Genomic DNA, 6738 nt, shown 5'->3' on the forward strand with positions numbered 1-6738 from the left:
CTGGCCCACTTGTGCTTCCAAATTTCTAATGGAAGACCTTGTTTCATTCATGAAACTTACAGTGGCCTTGGATAGATCAGAGACTAAGTTTGCTAAATTAGAGGTACTTTGTTCAGAGTTCTCTGTCTGTTGCTGAGTGGATGATGGAAAAGGCTTGCTATTGCTAAACCTGTTTCTTCCACCATTATTAAAGCCTTGTTGAGGCCTTTGATCCTTCCATGAGAGATTTGGATGATTTTTCCATGATGGATTATAGGTGTTTCCATAAGGTTCACCTACGTAATTTACCTCTGCTATTGCAGTGTTCTCAGGATCATAAGCTTCTCCTTTAGAAGATGCCTCTTGAGTACTGTTGGATGTAGCTTGCATTCCATTCAGACTCTGGGAAATCATATTGACTTGCTGAGTCAATATTTTATTCTGAGCCAGTATGGCATTCAGAGTATCAATTTCAAGAACTCCCTTCTTCTGAGGCGTCCCATTACTCACAGGATTCCTCTCAAAAGTGTACATGAACTAGTTATTAGCAACCATGTCAATGAGTTCTTGAGCTTCTGCAGGCGTTTTCTTTAGGTGAATGGATCCACTTGCAAAAGTATCCAATGACATCTTTGATAGCTCAGATAAACCATCATAGAATATGTCCAGGATGGTCCATTCTGAAAGCATGTCAGAAGGACACTTTTTGGTCAGTCCTTTGTATCTCTCCCAAGCTTCATAGAGGGATTCACCTTCTTTCTGTTTGAAGGTTTGAACATCCACTCTAAGCTTACTCAGCTTTTGAGGAGGAAAGAACTTGGCTAAGAAAGCCGTGACCAGCTTATCCTAAGAGTTCAGGCTGTCTTTGGGTTGAGAGTCCAACCATATTCTAGCTCTGTCTCTTACAGCAAAAGGGAAAAGCATGAGCCTGTAGACTTCAGGATCTACTCCATTAGTCTTAACAGTATCACAGATCTGCAAGAATTCAGTTAAGAACTGAAAAGGATCTTCAGATGGAAGTCCATGAAACTTGCAGTTCTGCTGCATCAGAGAAACTAGCTGAGGTTTCAGCTCAAAATTATTTGCTCCAATGGTAGGAATGGAGATGCTTCTTCCATGTAAATTGGAATTTGGTGCAGTAAAGTCACCAAGCATCCTCCTTGCATTATTATTATTTTCGGCTGCCATCTCCTCTTCTTGTTCGAAAATTTCTGAAAGGTTATCTCTGGATTGTTGTAATTTAGCTTCTCTTAGTTTCCTCTTCAGAGTCCTTTCAGGTTCTGGATCTGCTTCCACAAGAATATTTTTGTCCTTGCTCCTGCTCATATGACAAAGAAGAGGGCACAGAAAATAATAATAATAATAATAATAATAATAATAATAATAATAATAATAATAGGGATCCTTTATACCATAGTATAGAGGTCCCTGTGTGAGTAGAAGAAAAGAAGAAGAAAATCTGAACTCAGAAAGAGAGAGGGAGTTCGGATTTTTGGTGAGGAAGAGATGTTAGTGGATGAATAAATAAATAGAATAAGATGAGAGAGGGAAAATTTCGAAAATAATTTTTTTTGAAAAAGAGTTAGTGATTTTTGAAAATAGTTTTTGAAAAAGGTTAGTAATTTTCGAAAATTAAAACAAAATAAAATAAAATGAAAATAATTAGTTAATTAAAAAGAATTTTTGAAAAAGAGGGAAGATATTTTCGAAAATTAGAGAGAGTTAGTTAGGTAGTTTTGAAAAAGGATAAGAAACAAACAAAAAGTTAGTTAGTTAGTTGAAACAAATTTTGAAAAGATAAGAAGTTAGGAAGTTAGAAAAGATATTTTGAAATAAAAAAAAAATTTTTTTTTTTGAAAAAGATAAGAAGATATTTTTGAAAAGATATGATTGAAATTAGTTTTGAAAAAGATTTGATTTTTTTAAAATCACAATTAATGACTTGATTCACAAGAAATCACAAGATATGATTCTAGAACTCAAAGTTTGAATCTTTCTTAACAAGCAAGTAACAAACTTGAAATTTTTGAATCAAAACATTAATTGATGATGTTATTTTCGAAAATTATGTGATAAAGATAAGAAAAAGATTTTTGAAAAAGATTTTTAAAATTTTCGAAAATAACTAAGAAAAATGAAAAAGATTTGATTTTTGAAAAAGATTTTGAAAAAGATAAGATTTTTAAATTGAAAATTTGATTTGACTCATAAAAACAACTAGATTTTAAAAATTTTTGAAAAAGTCAAATCTAAATTTCGAAATTTTAAGAGAGAAAAAGGGAAAGATATTTTTTTGATTTTTGAATTTTTATGATGAGAGAAAAAAACATGAAAATTATGCAATGCATGAAAATTTTTAGATCAAAACAATGGATGTATGCAAGAATGCTATGAATGTCAAGATGAACACCAAGAACACTTTGAATGTCAAGATGAACACCAATAACATATTTTTGAAAAATTTTTATTGCAAAGAAAACATGCATGACACCAAACTTAGAAATCTTTAATGCTTAGGCACTAAGAATTCAAGAATGCATATGAAAAACACCATACAACACAAAACAAAAAATCATCAAGATCAAACAAGAAGACTTACCAAGAACAACTTGAAGATCATGAAGAACACTATGAATGCATGAATTTTCGAAAAATGCAAGATGAATATGCAATTGACACCAAACTTTCAACTTGACTCAAGACTCAAACAAGAAACATGAAATATTTTTTATTTTTATGATTTTTTGATTTTTTTTTTTGTATTTTCTTTTAATTTTTTTTTTCAAAAATCATTTTGAAAAAAAAAATAAGGATTCCAAAATTTTTAATATGAATTCCAGGAATCTTATGCTCTTTAGTCTAAAGCTCCAATCAAAGGGTCAGGCATGGCTTAATAGCCAGCCAAGCTTTAGTATGCTATTACATGCATCAGCTAATTTGCTAAGAAAGACAAAGAAGCTCTTCTCTTGAGTATAAGTGAAACCTCTGTCCAAAAGAATTTAGACATGGCTTTACAGCCAGCCAGGCTTCAACATGCTTCATGAAACACTAGAATTCATTCTTAGAAATTCTGAAGAAAAATATATTTTTGAAAACATTTTTATTTTAAAATTTTTTTCGAAAACAAAGAAGAAATTTTTGAAAGATTTTTGAAAATTTTTTGAAAAATTTTTGAAAAGAAAACGAAAAGAAAGTTACCCAATCTGAGCAACAAGATGAACCGTCAGTTGTCCAAACTCGAACAATCCCCGGCAACGGCGCCAAAAACTTGGTGCACAAAATTGTGATCTCTGGTAATGGCTCCAAAAAATTGGTGCTCTAATCTCAATTCATAATTTGTCACAACTTCGATACAACTAACCAGCAAGTGCACTGGGTCGTCCAAGTAATAAACCTTACGTGAGTAAGGGTCGATCCCACGGAGATTGTTGGTATGAAGCAAGCTATGGTCACCTTGTAAATCTCAGTCAGGCGGATATAAAATAATTATGGAGTTTTCGAAAAAGGATAATATAGTAAGGATAGAAATACTTATGTAAATCATTGGTGAGAATTTCAGATAAGCGCATAGAGATGCTTTCGTTCCTCTGAACCTCTGCTTTCTTGCTGTTTTCATCCAATCAGTCTTACTCCTTTCTATGGCTGGCTTTTTGTAAGGATGTCACCGGTGCCAATGGCTACTTTCAATCCTCTGGGGAAAATGGTTCAAATGCTCTGTCACAGCACGGCTAATCGTCTGGAGGCATCACCCTTGTCGATGGTTGCATCCTATTCCTCTCTGTGAAAATGGTCCGATGCGCTGTCATTGCATGGCTAATCATCTTTAAGGTTCTCGATCATACTGGAATAGAATTTACTATCCTTTTACGTCTGTCACTACGCCCAGCACTTGCGAGTTTGAAGTTCGTCACAGTCATTCAATCCCAGAGTCCTACTCGGAATACCACGGACAAGGTTTAGACTTTCCGGACTCTCATGAATGCCGCCATCAATCTAGCTTATACCACGAAGATTCTGATTAAGAGATCTAAGAGATACTCATTCAATCTAATGTAGAACGGAAGTGGTTGTCAAGCACGCGTTCATAGGGAATGATGATGATTGTCACGTTCATCACATTCAGGTTGAAGTGCGAATGAATATCTTAGATGCGAAATAAGATGAATTGAATAGAAAACAGTAGTACTTTGCATTAATCTTTGAGGAACAGCAGAGCTCCATACCTTAATCTATGGAGTGTAGAGACTCTACCGTTTGAAAATACATAAGTGAAAGGTCCAGGCATGGCCGAATGGCCAGCCCCCAAAACGAGATCACAGGATCAAAATACAATCCAGGATGTCTAATACAATAGTAAAAAGACCTATTTATACTAAACTAGTTACTAGGGTTTACAAAAGTAAGTAATTGATGCATAAATCCACTTCCGGGGCCCACTTGGTGTGTGCTTGGGCTGAGCTTGAATGTTCCACGTGCAGAGGCTCTTTTTGGAGTTGAACGCCAGCTTTTGTGCCAGTTTGGGCGTTGAACTCCACTTTGCAACTTGTTTCTGGCGCTGGACGCCAGAATTGGGCAGAGAGCTGGCGTTGAACGCCAGTTTGAATCGTCTAAACTTGGGCAAAGTATGGACTATTATAAATTTCTGGAAAGCCCTGGATGTCTACTTTCCAACGCAATTAGAAGCGCGCCATTTTGAGTTCTGTAGCTCCAGAAAATCCATTTTGAGTGCAGGGAGGTCAGAATCCAACAGCATCAGCAGTCCTTCTTCAACCTCTGAATCTGATTTTTGCTCAAGTCCCTCAATTTCAGCCAGAAAATACCTGAAATCACAGAAAAACACACAAACTCATAGTAAAGTCCAGAAATGTGAATTTAACATAAAAACTAATGAAAACATCACTAAAAGTAACTAGATTCTACTAAAAACATACTAAAAACAATGCCAAAAAGCGTATAAATTATCCGCTCATCACTTGGGAAGGTAACTTAAGAATTTTTGAGTCACTAATGTCCAAGTGATTGATAGTTGGTAGCCATTGACTCTAGCTCTCATTAGTTCAATTAGTGAATATGATGCACCACTATTTCGTGGTACATTTTATGCTAAAAAATTGAGTGGATTTTATCCATTATTCTCACACTTAAGCATATAAATTGCATGTTTTACATTTTCCTTCCTAATTCTGTGCTTTGATTGAAAACATGCTTCTTTGGCCTTAAATTACTAATTTTAATCCTCTCTTGTTACCATTCGATGCCGTGATCTGTGTGTTAGGTGATTTCAGGATTTATAGGGCAGGAATGGCTTAGAGGATGGAAAGAAAGCTTGCAAAAGTGGAAGGGACACAAGAAACTAAAGAGCTGACCAGCGAAGAACGACGCGCGCGCGCACCTGACGCGTGCGCGTGACTTGGCGCATTCCATAGCGACGCATGCACGTACCTGACGCATACGCGTGGCACGTAAAGAAGACCATCGACGCGTACGCATGACGGATGCGTACCCGTGACATGCGTCACGTGCAGAAATCATAGAAAACGCTGGGGGTGATTTTGGACTGAGTTTGGACCCAGTTTTCGGCCCAGAAAACACAGATTAGAGACTGCAGAGTGGGGGAATCACATTGATTCATTCATACAACTTTCATGCACATAATTTTAGGTTTTAGATGTAGTTTTCTATAGAGAGAGGCTCTATCCTCTCTCTAGGTTTTAGGATTCTTAGCTTTAATTCTTCTCAAATTCAGATTTCTATTTTATTTTAATTTAGTTTCTCTTCTACTCTCATTTGTTCTAGCATTCTAGTTTATTTATTTTCTTTATTGATTACTTTATATTGTCAATTTTGTTTATGAATTCTCATGTTAGATTTGATTTTCCTTTTTATGCAATTTGAGGTATTTCATGTTTATTGCTTCTTCCTTTATTTGTTATCATTGATGCTTGCAATTGTATGTTTTAGATTTTACATTCTCTATTATTTTTCTATGCTTTTACTTTGTGCCCATCAAGTGTTTGATGAAATGCTTGGTTGGATTTTAAACTAGCTTTTTATGTTCTTAGCTAAGATTGAGTAATTAGAGACTCTTGAGTTATCAAACTCCTTTGTTGATTGATAATTGAAAGTTGCTAGTTGATTTGAATCTCTCTAAAGCTAGTCTTTCCTTAGGAGTTGACTAGGACTTGAGAAATCAAATTGATTTATCCACTTGACTTTCCTTCATAATTAGAGGTTAACTAAGTGGGAGCAATGGACAATTGATGTCACAATTGCAGAAGATAATGAGGATAGGAATTCCAATTATCAATCCTTGCTAAGACTTTTCTTAATTGTTATTTTATTTTCTTGTTATTTACATTCCTTGTTCAACATTTAAAAACCCAAAAAGATACTTTTCCATAAATAATAATAGATACACTTCCCTGCAATTCCTTGAGAGACGACCCAAGGTTTGAATACTTCGGTTATTATTTTTATAGGGGTTTGTTACTTGTGACACCAAATTTTTGTATGAAAGGATTCTTTATTGGTTTAGAAACTATACTAGCAACGAGAATTTATTGTGAAAGTCTTTACTAACAAAAATCCATTCATCAAAATGGCACCCGTTGCTTGACAAAATTTTAAATGTGTGCCTTATTATTGGTTATTGTGAATATTGTGAATAATTTTGCTTTTTTCGTTTCTTTGTTAGTGTTTCTAGTTTTAGGAGTTTATTTTCGTTAATTATTATTAGTTTTTGTTTTTATTTGCTACTAC

The 6738-nt window shown here is 34.8% G+C and overlaps 1 non-coding gene across 1 annotated transcript; it reads left to right on the top strand.

The window, feature by feature from the left end:
* The first annotated feature begins 663 nt into the window (after positions 1-663).
* Positions 664-771, top strand: LOC148574069 (small nucleolar RNA R71). The gene has a single exon (XR_015906540.1). It is a non-coding gene; the product is annotated as a small nucleolar RNA R71 (small nucleolar RNA).
* The last annotated feature ends 5967 nt before the right edge of the window (positions 772-6738 follow it).

This window comes from Arachis ipaensis, chromosome B2 (assembly GCF_059453495.1).
Source record: "Arachis ipaensis isolate K30076 ecotype BB chromosome B2, ASM5945349v1, whole genome shotgun sequence".
Lineage (NCBI taxonomy): Eukaryota > Viridiplantae > Streptophyta > Magnoliopsida > Fabales > Fabaceae > Arachis > Arachis ipaensis.